The sequence below is a fragment of the Nyctereutes procyonoides genome, unplaced genomic scaffold, assembly GCF_905146905.1.
Source record: "Nyctereutes procyonoides isolate TBG_1078 unplaced genomic scaffold, NYPRO_anot_genome, whole genome shotgun sequence".
Lineage (NCBI taxonomy): Eukaryota > Metazoa > Chordata > Mammalia > Carnivora > Canidae > Nyctereutes > Nyctereutes procyonoides.
In genome coordinates this window covers 51,864,737-51,878,257 of record NW_026575051.1, presented here as the reverse complement: position 1 = coordinate 51,878,257, position 13,521 = coordinate 51,864,737, and positions in this window count along the sequence as shown.

The following is a 13,521-nucleotide window of genomic DNA, read 5'->3' as shown; positions in this document are numbered from 1 at the left end:
TCCTAGTTTTTGTGTTAAGATTTATTCATTTGTTTTTAGAAAGAGAGCACATGTGCACCCACACATTTGGGAGTAGGGGGGAGGGGCAGAAGGAAAAGGAGAGAGAATCTCAAGCAGATTTGCCCTGAGCACTGAGCCCAACTCAAGGCTCAGTCTCAGGACTCTGAGATCATAAACTGAGCTGAAACCAACAGTTGCTCAACTATCTGAGCCACTCAGGTGTTCTTTTTTAAACATAGCTAAATAAATAAATAAATAAATAAATAAATAAATAAATAAATAAATAAACAAACATAGATAAATAGTATACAATTTAAGAAATGGGAATTCTGTCTAATATTAGTAATTCTTGCTTCTTTCAATGGCATCATCTTTCTGCAAGACTCATGTTCACCTGACATAAATGTAAGCTTCCCCATGATTCTTGAATCCTGACCTGTATTTCATCTATACTGTTAAGTGTAGCATCTTTGAGAGTGATTGCTTGAACCTCTAAGAGTATTCATTTTCCTGATTACTTCCCTTGATTATATAGGTAGACCACAGATGTTTGAAGTTTGAATATACTTTATAGATATATTTAGACGTTTACTCTATTTTTGAAAATATGATTTTTAATCATTTAAAAACATAATGATAGCCTGTGTTTTATAACGTGTCTTTTTTTTCTGAGGCACTTACTTCATATTTCCTGACATCTGTGAAGTGGAAAGGAAGGGAATATGCCATTAACTTTGTTTTTACCCCAAATTAATTGTGATTTGTCCAAGCTGACATGATCACAAGACTGATGTGCCTTGCACTTTTATTTTCGAAAGTTCACTTTTCTAAACAACTTTATGTGCCAGAACCAGTTGGTTGTCAAATGCTGTGCTGTTGAGATGCCCTAAATGTTAAGAGACTATCCTGATTTTCAAAGCATTTGATAGTGAATGGTAGTAAACCAATTGCCTTATCTAAGAAGTGGAGGATACAAGCAAATAATAGGAACACTACTTTATTGATTTTTATTTGAACAAATTTAATGTCTTCAATGCATCCATTTATGAACAAGTGATATGTTAATAATTTGCTTTAGCTTTGAGTTATTACTAAAAGTGAGAGGACAATTATTGGTATTTATTGAGACTCCATTATTTTTTAGAAAATAGCACTAGCTGATCACTAGCTGAAGTGTTTCCCTCATAAAGGCATGTAGAATTTGCCAGAATAATTTATACTAATCTAAGAATTCCAGTCCTTGTTTATAAGATGAAAATGCAATTATTTTTCTGTTTGCATCGTATACAATTTTTAATTTAACATCCAGTGAACTGTTATAACCCTTCTCTCTCAAGTAGCTACCAAACACCAGTTTAGATAACAAGAACTAATTTCTAATTTGGTAATAGTAATAATGGCACTGAAGAAAGAGAGAAGTAGATTAATGATTAAGACATTTCATTTGAATTATACATGATATGTGAAGCCATGATTAGACAAAAGATCTCAGATCAGTTACACATTTTATGTTTCCTTTTTCTATATGCCATTTCTTTTTATTTTCACTAAATATTTAGCTACAAATTAAATAAAGCCCAGTGAAAAGCACTGAAGTAATGCTACCATTTTATTCAAGAGATGTGAAGTGCATATTTATATATTAGGTTGGCCTTATTTCTGGTGATTTGGTGAGAATTTTGCCTTATTTAAATGACATTACTCACCAAAAAGAAACTTGTAATGGCAAGAAGCATAGATAGTTTACATAGATAAACAGGTAGATTTGAACCAATTTTAAAGATCTCTTGAAATAGGAGAAATCATATAATAAACAGCAGTGTTTCAGAGCTAAGTGCATGTGGTGTCCTTGGAGAGATGTCTGAAAAAATTGCCTGAAAAGTAATATCTGACATTTACAAGTGTTGCTTTCATTACTACATTTAATAAAATATAACATAAATAGATACATTTAAAAGACAGTAGTAAATCCATATGCATAGTTAAGATTCATTTTCCTCTGCCCCCACAGCCCTCATAGAGTAGCTAGTGGGAGCTGGAGACAGCTATTTGTAGGAAGAGAAAGAAAATAAATTAAGAAATGAAAGGAAGGGAAGAAGAGAGGAAGCCAGGATGAAAGGAAGGCCAGAAAGAGGGAATATGCATACAGTCAACATGTTTCTTAAATATAAAGAGTATTCTAAAGAAAATAATCTTAGGCATATTGTTAGGAGGTTAAGTGCTATTTAATTTCATTAATCTATATTGCTTATGTATGAGCAAGGACCCTAGAAAGAGGCTAACTCTGTGGCTACTCATTTTTTTTTAAGATTCTATTTATTAATTCATGAAAGACACAGAGAGAGAGGCAGACACAGGCAGAGGGAGAAGCAGGCTCCATGCAGGGAACCTGACATGGGACTCGATCCAGGTCTCCAGGATCAGGCCCTGGGCTGAAGGCGGTGCTAAACAGCTGAGCCACCTGGGCTGCCCTGTGGCCACTCATTTTTATACACAGTTGACTCTTTGGTACATAGCCCATGTGGCCTTTTAGTTGCAGTACTGCTTAGATCTCTCATCGTGCCACATTTTGAATACTTGGGAATATCTTAAGACTTCAAAGGCATGTATTTCAGTTTCAACTAACACATACTTTAACAAATTGATGACCTGAGATATGATGCCAAACTTGAATGTCATTGCTCATCATTAAAATATTCCTCTTCAAAAATTCAGAAAGGAAAAACAATTTTCGATACATATCGGACAGAGATTATTCTAGTAGTTCATATTATACTTTTTCTGGGGTGGAATGCTTCTGGGATTGTGTGTGAATGTGTTTATCTAGCAACTGTCTTGTCTTTATTATATTTTTATAGTATAAGAATATAAGATTAGTTTTACATTTACATGAAAGAATTTATTTTTCTTTTTCATTATTCTGCTTCTGGTGTGTGTATCCAGTGATGGTTGCTACCATTTCCAAGTACTGAAATGGATATGCCTTGTGTCCTAGAATTTAACTCTCAGGTCTGAGACTAAGTTACAAGACTTTAAAATTTATTCCAAGGAATTCTTACTCAGGAAGATAAGACTATAAAGCAATATATAACTTTATTGTTTTTTTTTTTTTTTTGTAACCTTAGAAAAAAGTCATTTATCTAAACAATAAAGTACTCAACTAACCCCCATCTCAGGGCAATGGATCACTCAACTGGTGAAACCCATGTGCCCATCAAACAACTATCTATTTATTGATATTCACTCTGCTTCCCTCTGTCTTTCTGTCCTAAACTATTAAGAACTTTGCCAAATCCTCAATTTGATCCCACATTAAAACATTCACAATCATTGGCAAGGAGATCCCTAACCTTAAACATATCCACTTCAATTTCCCCTTCCAAAATACTGCTAAACCTCAGTCAGGATGGTGTTTTTCCTGTTGCAGTAAGTAAAAAACTAGGCTTTACTTGATCAACAAAGTATCATTCTGGTGTTCTCTTTGGAGAGTGAACAGCAGACATTGTTTTTATTGTTTATATTTAAAAAGTATTAAAATCTTGTTTGAGTTCCCTGGGAGAACATGCTCAGAATCTAGCCTCCACCTGTGAACCGGCATCTAGTCTCACTCTATAGACTGTGTATTAATGTATTTGTTAATTGCAAATATGTATTAATGTAAAATGTAACCATTATTCTGATACTGGGAAAAAAATGAAAAAAAAATGGCTAAAGAAAATATGAGATAGGTCTTTGGAATACTCTATTTAATATTCTTCTAATTTGGCTATGAACATAATTGTTATCAATATTTTAAATGCCGATTTTGTTACTAAACTGAATTATCATATTCTTTTGCATTATATATTGAGGGGCTGTTAAAAATTTTACTTTTAATTAAAAGTTTTAAACTAAAAACATTTTACTTTTAATTAAAAGTTTTTAACTAATTTTTAATTGTTTCATGTAGTTGTATATAGACTTTTAATTATAAGACATTTATTTTCATTGAACCTCTTATTCTTAAACATTAGTTTAAAAGACATAATACTTCTTAAACACATTGAAATGGCTTTTTAACCTTTGGGGCTCAAGAAAGGGGAAATGTTATTAAATGTTATAAAATATGAGGTGCAATTTAAGATCTTGGGACTTTTAGGAGACCTGAAGTTCAACAATATTTTTTCAAATAGCTATTTTACGGTATCTATAAAACCCACTATAATTGAACGTGGCTTTCAACTTGAACTGCTATGATTTTGTGAACTTTCCCCCAAACAAATAGTTTTGGTTTTGAGCTGATATTAAAGGAAAATGCCACCTTTGTAATTGCTTTTGCATTTCTAAAAAGATAAGTAATAAATGCTTCTTTCCTAAATAAAAGAGAACTGGAGGCATGCCTACTTAAAAGTAATTAATCTGAACCTTAATGTTAATTTATTTGAAAAAAAATTCTTTTTAATATAATCTTTTGAAGAGTGAGATTTTAAAATAAAATGCCATTATTAAGACCATATTTATGATGTCATAGGATAACTGTGTTTGATCCTTCAAAATTTTCCCCTTTCATAAAGCCCCACTTATTTACCAAAGAAGTTTGATTATACTCAAGGTTGCTGAACTATCCTCCAGTTCATGTATTTAAAATGTTGAAATCTTTTTTCCCCAAATTATGTTTCTAATAAATACAATCGTTACCCAAGTTCCTCATAAAACATGTGTATTAATATCTTAATAATTCTTTGTTTTGGAATTCAACACCTATCTAAAAAGTGGACATTTCTTCTCTTCTTACTCCAAAATAAAAAATATTCACCATAGGACTATGATTACCTACCAAATGATAATCACATCAATTATGGCTGGTATTTTATATATCTTGTAATGTTAACATTTTTCAAAAGAGTTTGTTTTTTTCTTAACAGGAACCCGGATGTGCACTGGTTTTAAGAAGTGTGCAGAAAAAATGAACACATTTTTTGGTGTTTGTTTGTTTTTAATGTCACCGATTTGAACAAGAAGCAAAATGCAAAACCTGGGAAATCAATAACTGCTACAACTACCACCAAGGTGACAGGAAGGATTGAAACAGACCCTTGCTTTTGCCAGTAATAGGCATATTGTATGCCATTTTTCACACTAAGTTCAGAGGTATACATTTCTTTTAAATTGTCATATCAAATAAGTAAATTGAACATAAGAAATAATTTATATTATTCAAGCTAAAATTAGCAATGAAATAGCAGTGTGATATTGCTTAGGATGGCAGGTAGCTAATGGAAAATATGGTAATGGATGTATCTTGACTGTCACTCCCAGTCTAAATTCAGTTTACTAAATAATCACAATAATAATTCCCTTTTGGTTTCTCACCACCAGCTTCTTCTTATTATGCTTTATTTTTGCATTGTTTCAAAATCATTGCTTCTATTTATAAAAATCTCAAATGTCATATTTACATGTGACCTAGAAGAAGAATCAGAATTCATCTCTTCAAGAGAAAGATAATTATCTATGCTACGTTTCCAGCCTTTCTTGATGAGATGTTGGGTCTAACGATCACTTCTTTAGAGCGGGTATAAACAGGAGAAAGGCAAGGGAGGCAGAAAAAGGAGCTGCAGACAATGCCCAATATTTCAAGGGAGGGGAAAGGGGCAAACCTTTGCAAGAGCTTGTTCTAAATTAACAAAGTAAGATGTCCAAATGTTTAGGGTTCCCAATCTGCTTTTCTTACCAAAGAAAGTCTCATGTTAAGTCGTTTTTAATGACGTAAAAAAATAAATTAAAATATTGTTCTTTTTGTTGTGATCTATAATATGTGGGTAATTTAAAACTCAGTGTTCATTTGCAGATATTAAGTAGTTTCATTTTCCAAGAGATAAAAGTAATGAGAAAAATAATATATATTTTGTTTTAAAAATAGGATACATCTGAACTATGATTAGAAATCAATTATTTGAAATCTAGTTTGGGGATAAAACTGGTTCTTTAAGAAATATATAATAATTCTCTGCCTAGCTGGTTAACATCAATCTCACCTATTGATCACTCTTTATTGTTTATTTTTTTCCTCAAAGATGCCATTATCTTCAGATATGTCCCAATTTTAGTGTCAGATAAATGGTTGGAACCTAAAGTTTTTGGGCACCTATGTATATGTCTGATGTTATTGAGTCCTTTTCTTACTTAATTTTCACAACAATCGTTCAGGGCAGATAGTATTACCTCTGTGAAATGGCCAAAGACACTGAAGTTCAGAGAACTCCAGTAGAATGTCTCTACAGACAGCTAACGCCTGTTGGAGACAGAATTTAAGTTTAGGTCTACTGAATTCTAATAACAACTCTCAATACAAGAATTTCTCCCAGAAATTTTACCAGGTAAATTACTGCTTACCTTTGCCTTCATCCTGTATTTATTGTTCTTTATTTCAATAGCCAGTTTTAGAATCCATTAAAATCCTAGCATTTGTTTTCCAAGAGGATTCTTTACTCTGTAATGAATAATTGCTTGAAAAAAGATGACACTTTTATAGCTCATGGCTCACTGATACACATATTTCCATTTAAATATATTTTATTTATATTAAAATAAAATTAATAGTAAATTAATAAAAACAAATTATAAAATAATTTATACATTTATGTAATTTACATTTAAAATTTTATTCTGGTTTATATTTTTATTTGTAATTTCCATTTTTATATTTTTAGTTTATATTTTATTCATTTTTTAAGGCAACATAGACACATTAGTTATGTATGTGAACACTGATGAAATACTTATGTAACATTAATGTTCTTGGTGTCAGGGTTAAAAAGTAACCATTATTCCTGACCTCCCAAATCTTCTAGGTCCAAGAGAGGAGACAGACATAGGGACTATGGTGTCATGGATGAAGCCTACAACATATAACAGAAGTTCTAACCAAAGAATAAGCATTCATGGACTTCATCATTCAGGCACCAGGGAGGATATATCAAGAGTATACACAGGGCTGGAAAGAATAGGAACCCTCATCAGTTCAGTCAATTAAACTTATCAAGCACTTTCTATATGCCAAACACATTTTGATATTGGAAATAGAACAGTGCAATAACTATTGGAAGATTTCAGAGCAGTGAAGTTTAACTATGGGTTTGCCTAGGCAGAACAATTAAAAAGTATAGGTATTTTCAAAAAAAAAAAAAAAAAAAAGGATATTCCTGGGGTACTGAGGGAATGCATGTGAAAAGCTAAAAAAAGAGTCTAGAAAGTTTTGTATAGGTAGAACACTTTGTACTTGAGTGCAGCTGTTTGTGGGCTTAACCCTAAAGGAAAGAAATGGGAAAATATTCAGACTTTAACAGATAATGTTTTGGTTCTATCTCTGATCATTTAGAAACAGCATCTCATTTTCAGAGCTTAGACAGAGGCCCCTGTAGAGTCAACTAGGCAGGACATCTGGGCCTCTGGCATTTGTTCTGAACTGCTTGCTGCCTACCTACTAAACACATGTTTATATTTCTGTGGCCTGTTACCTGGCTTGGTGCTCTGAGTATTGAGAGTTGCATCTGGTCTTCTGCAGTATTCAGTTCCCTTTCTCTGGCTTAGTGACATTGGCACTTTTGCTCATTTCCACACTCTATACTCCCCTATGTCCATTGGTTTTTGTGACCTGTGAAACCCTGACTGCCTGGGGGTGAGGTCTCATTAGCTTTCTAGGAAAACCTGCTAGTCTTTTATCCAGAGATACTAATTCTCATGGTCCTTTGCCAATTATCAGAGCTGGGAAATGGCTGAAGTGGCATCCCCTTATACTAACCTAAGGAAGACAGCGTTATTGAATAAGAACACAAAGCCAAAAATATTTACCTGCATTTGCAACTCAGCCAGGAGATAGAATTAGTGAATTTGCATTAGCTCATACCCTGGAAGAATATGGAACTTGAACCATTGTTGCTTTGACCTCTTTGGAGAGTCCAGGGAGATTCCAGACCAAAGTGGAAAGAGAAGGTGGTAGTTAATACTTTCCCCTTGTCCAGGTTAGGGTCTTTTTAGGCCGAAGTAACAGAAAAGAGATTTTTGTAATGTGGCTCAGGTTCAGAAAAGTAGACTCCATTTAGATAATGCTCAAAGATAAGCTAGCAGGAAATTAAACCTGGCAATATGAGATGGCCATTCTTTTAGATTTTTCTTTCCATGCTTTTATATATTTTTGCCCAGGGCTGGACTACCTCTCCTAATGTTGCCTGTCTACTCCTCCACCAGTAAGAGTATAGGTCAGAAGGGCTGTCATTGAAGAGGAGGGATGTAGGGGTGGGGCATGAGGAGGAAGAAGTTTGGGAGAGTCTGTTTGTTAAAGAGTTGAAGCTGTGGATTTGTCAGAGGTACATGTATAGGGTGCTGTCCTGATACTGACTTGGCCCTGAAATGAAACATGATTTTATATTCTTCATGGCTCTGTGTATATGTTTGTATACGTGCATGCATATACATATGTATGGGTATTAGGTACATTGGTGAAGAGAGAATCTTCTGATCTTCAATTACTGCAATGACTTCATGATTGGTATTAGAGTTACCCAATACCCCAGTTTTCCCAGGGTGGTCCTGGTTTTACATATTGTTCCAGTGAGTTTACTAGTATCCCTACCACTGAAAAGTATCATGATTTCCTGATAAAGTAAAAGGTCACCTTAGTATTAAGGAATAAGTAGAAAGTTCCATGTGGAATCAATGACTGGCTGCCACTGAAGTCTGATTTTTCTTAATCTTCAATCACTCTCCCTGTCCAGATAAATGGCACTGAATCAGTTCCTCAGGGTGACCCCTGCGTTCTGTTTATCAGGGAAATCTGAGGAGTTATCTCCCTCCTGCAAACAGCCAGTTTGCCTGGATATGGTATTTAGGTATGATATTCATCTCCGCTGCTCATGAAAACATGTCTGATAGTCATGGCAGGGGCCACATATTATTCGTCTTTGTGTTACCAGAGCTTAGTGCTGGATGCCAGGAAAGCATATAAGCATATATGGGAAATGCCTTGATTTCCTTATGCCATTAGGAGACGAGTACTGTGGCCTCAGTGTCACAATGCACCATTGAACCTGTCACCTCATTCAGTAGCTGCGATAGAATCACAAGCATCATAGGCATAATTTTAGGAACAAGTGGACAGGAAAGTATGTGAGGGATAGGAATAGGGGACACTCTTATTCAACAAGTCAGTGAGGGGAAATGCTCATTCAAATCAGGGAGGAGAGTCTTCTGCCAAAGGAAAACTGCACCAGATGCAATTAACAGGAAAAAGAAAGAAAGAGAAAGAAAGAAAGAAAGAAAGAAAGAAAGAAAGAAAGAAAGAAAGAAAGAAAGAAAAAAGAAAAGAAAAATGTTTTTTAAGACTATTACAATAGGAAGAAAGATTGAACTCAACTCTGCTGAAACAAAAGTTTGGAGGGCTTTTAAAAGCTGGAGTGAGCTGATGGAAAGAAAAGTACCTGGAGGATTTTAGGAGGGGAGCTTGGTCAAGGTGATTAGGCCATCTGTGTTTGCTAATTGGCTTCTTCCCTCCCACATTGACTGAGAGATAAGCACTCTCTTTCTTGATTATAACATTTCAAAGGGATGGCTCCCAGGTTCTTGAAAATAACATTCTAGGGTTTTATAACATTTACATCTCAAAGGGGAAGAAAAAGAATTTATAATTGAATAGTTTCTAAAGCAAATGCTTTAAGAAAGGGGAGGTTAGGGGCCTATAGTCGGGGAAGAAATCTGTTCAAAGTAGAATCAAACTGAAGGAAATGTTAAGGCCACCTTGGTCACTCCCTACTCTCTGAACAAATGCATTCCACTTTAAAGCTACAGAGCCAGAGGAGATGAGTATCTGTGGATACCAAGGTTTGAGTTTCAGGTGAAGACAGAAGGGCTCATGAAACTAAAGGGGATCAGGAAATTCTGTTCCAAAGGTGCCACTTTTGCATGTGGAGTATTTTGAGCTAAAGGCAATCAAAACCCAGCAAATGCAAGGAAAGCTTTTAACCTGTCCCTTAACTACCTAAAAGATATACCAGGAAGAGAGCTATTACCAGAGGTAAATTTTTATATCAGAAAACTTATCTGCATGGTGCAACAAACATTTGCTCTTCACATCCTCCCTTTTGAAGCCCCAGACCCCCACCCCATTCTCCTCAGCTCAGGATGGTATATAAGCCCTAAACTTCCTTTGAGTCTCATGCCTTTGAGGGGCTCCTGTATATGCATAATTAAATGTTTTTCTCCTGTTACTCTTTTTCATATCAATTTAGTAATTAGGCTAGCCAAAGAACCTAGAAGGGAGGAAGGAAAAAAAATTTCCACCCTTAACAAAACTTTCTGGCATTGAGCAGTGCGGGGGTGGGAGGAGAGAAGCTTCTCTGCTCTAGAGGGGATTTTGGCCTCATAGTCTGCATATTCTTTGAGGTACAAGGAAGTATCCTCATAGGTGATATGGAAAGGGGGAGAGAGCTAAACAGGCCATAGGTAAGAGATTGGGCTATGTGGTTAGGAATGAATGGGGTCCAGCAAAGCTTGCCTTGGACAAAGAGAATTGTCAATTTGTAGTCAAGTGAGATCTCTCAGAAGAGACTGGCTCACCAGCCTTTCTTCTTTAGGACTGCCACAAAAAGTAAAAGTTTATTTTCCTTTTCTGGTACCAGTTGCATCAGTAGCACCTAGAAACTTGAGAGAAAAATGTTCTCTGGCCCCATCCTGAACCTGCTGAATGAGAAACTTTGAGGCTGAGGCCCAGCAAATCTGTTCTAAAAGACCCTTCAAGTGATTCTGATGCACTCTCAAGTTTCAAAAATTGCATATCTAGAAGACAAATATAATGATACAAGGCCCATTTTTACCCTTTGGTATATTTTGATAATTGATTATGGGGAAGAGTATAAGGAGAACTCATTTTAGGCCTGGAGCAATTGTTGGATCTGATTATTATGTATAGAAGTTTCCAACCGAGCAGCCTTTGACAAAGGGATTGATAACAATTAACTCTAAGCACCAGTGATTAACCTTAAGTAGCCTAGGCTGCTCCCCCAGGAGCCACAATTTGCAAGTTGTAGCTATTTAGCATGTAGATTGGTCCAAGCACAAACATTTTGCTATTTCTAAGATCCTATTGTATTTTCTGTCACTTGTGTTACTTTTTCTTTTTTAATGTAAGTACAAAGTCCAGAGGCAGGTCACAGGAAAATCAACTATAATGAATCCCTACTATGAGTTTGGCACTTGCAAAACACACCTTATTAACAGGAAAGGTAATTGACTCTCAAAATGGTTCAGTAATGAGCCCCAGATAAACAAGTACAGACAAAAAACAAAACAAAACAAAACAAAACATTGTCTAACTTCTAAGCTCATGCTAACAATTCAGGGAATGGAATAGGATTGAAACTCTCTCCCTCTCACAACAAAATAATAATTCCATGTGAGACTGAGGTGAGCTTTTAGTCAAGTCCCTGAACTTGCAGTATTTGTCAGCATCTTTTTTTTCTAGCTTAAATAAAATTATAAAAATAAAATTATTATTTAACAATCATCGAGTGCTTCCTATGGGTCAGAATCAGTGCTAAACATTTGACACACATAAACTCTTAACAAATCTTTACAACATGTGTAGAAGATAAATTTTGACATTATTACTCTGGTAGCCTCAGATTTACTACTGAGGATACTGAAGCAATATGTGGTATAATGATTATCCACAGTCATCCAAAAAATTATGATGGGAACTGGGATGTAAATCTAGACATCCTGCTTCCTAAGTGCTCTTACTATTGGTGATACCTCATTCCTGAACTATTTTTCCACACAACCTTACATGGCAGGGGTTTTCCTTAAGCAATAATGCCAAAGGCTCCCTGAAGGACTAATTCTTTATTGTTTGTTTCTTCCTAAAGAATCCATGGGACACCGCCCTCCCCACCCCCCCCACCCCCGCCCCGCCGAGCTTCTCTTCTTTTCCTTTCACAAGCTGCTTGTGACCTTCAGATGTAAAAAAAAAAAAAAAAAAAAAAAAAAAAGTTCCTCTTGTCCCAACATCCAACATCCTCTCTATAAGCTGAGTGTCACCATGCTGTGATGTACCTAACTGATCCCTCATAACTGCCTTTCTCTCCTTTCAGGATACACTCTTCTTTCCCTAGGAAGGGATCAATTGGTAGTCCTCATGATTGAATGAGAACAATTTAGCCTAGGGACAGCCGTCTGTTCCCAAACATCTGATTTTCCCCTTCAGGTCTTAATCCCTAGTGAGAAAAAGCCCATGAAGATTCTATCTGACCAAGTGTTCCAGGGAGAAGAGTCTTTGTCAGTAGCTTTCATCCTATGGAGAAATCCGTAGATTTTCCCTTCTTATTTCTGGGAGACTTAATCTCACTTTTTCAGCAAGAATGTCCTTTTATCACAATTAGTTCAATTTTTACACCCATAAATAAAACACTCTTGGGGAATTGGGGGAGAAGACAGGTGTACTTGACTGGGTTGATCAGACAATTTGGGATTGGGTAGTTCTGGGAGGTTTCAGGATTATGGGAATATTGGAATCCTGGCCATCAGATCAAACCTTCCCTGGATCCATGAAGTTATGGGATAGGGAGGTAGGGAGAAAAGCACTCATAATCATAGAATTTAGTCATAGTATTTTCATGGAAAATGTCATTTTAATATTGATAATAATAAAGAGTACAGAATAGAAAATAAGGTACGATTATAAATTGTTGTGACTAGCTAAAAAATCACTTACTAGTACTTAGTTCTACAGTGTTTTAAATATGTATTCTATGTTTGCTCATAACCATCTCTTTTTACTTTATAATTAGGTACAAAAAGTATTTCTGTCACTTGAAATTCTGAGGACTATTTAGGAGTGCAGGATTTAATGCTGGTTGCATGAAGGTATTGTAACCTGAGGCAAATCAATAGCTGAGTATAATCATTTGGCATAGTGCTCAAATGTGTGTGTGTGTATATGCTTTTGATTTCAGGTTTAATATGTGTCAGTTTTAACCATATCTCTACATAAATAAAATATGTGGTACAGTGACATATAGAATCTTAGCTTCAAGTGTTGTCATATTGACATATCGAAATAGATATTATTAAAAATTAATTTATTTTAGATAAATTTTTAATTATGTCCACGAAGCCATACAGCCTTTAAGACCATAGGATGAAAGGATGCACAGAGATTCTTAAGAACTTAAGCAGATGATGAGAGCAAGTTATACAATAGCATAGGAAGTTTAGAATCATTAAAACTAATTTGGTCACTAAATAAAATTTCATATGTGAATTAAAATAATTTGAAGTTTGGGGGCATAGTAACCAAATTTACTATTTTGATTTTTAATGTCATATTTAATTTTTTTTTGAAATTTGAAACATACTTCCAACGATTCAACAGATCAGATAATTGAGGTAGAGTTTGTGATTCTCGCCCACGGTAGCTGTGATCCCGAGATACAAGACTGAGTCCTATTGATAACTATCTCTTCCACAAACTCAGGACTTGAGAAACTG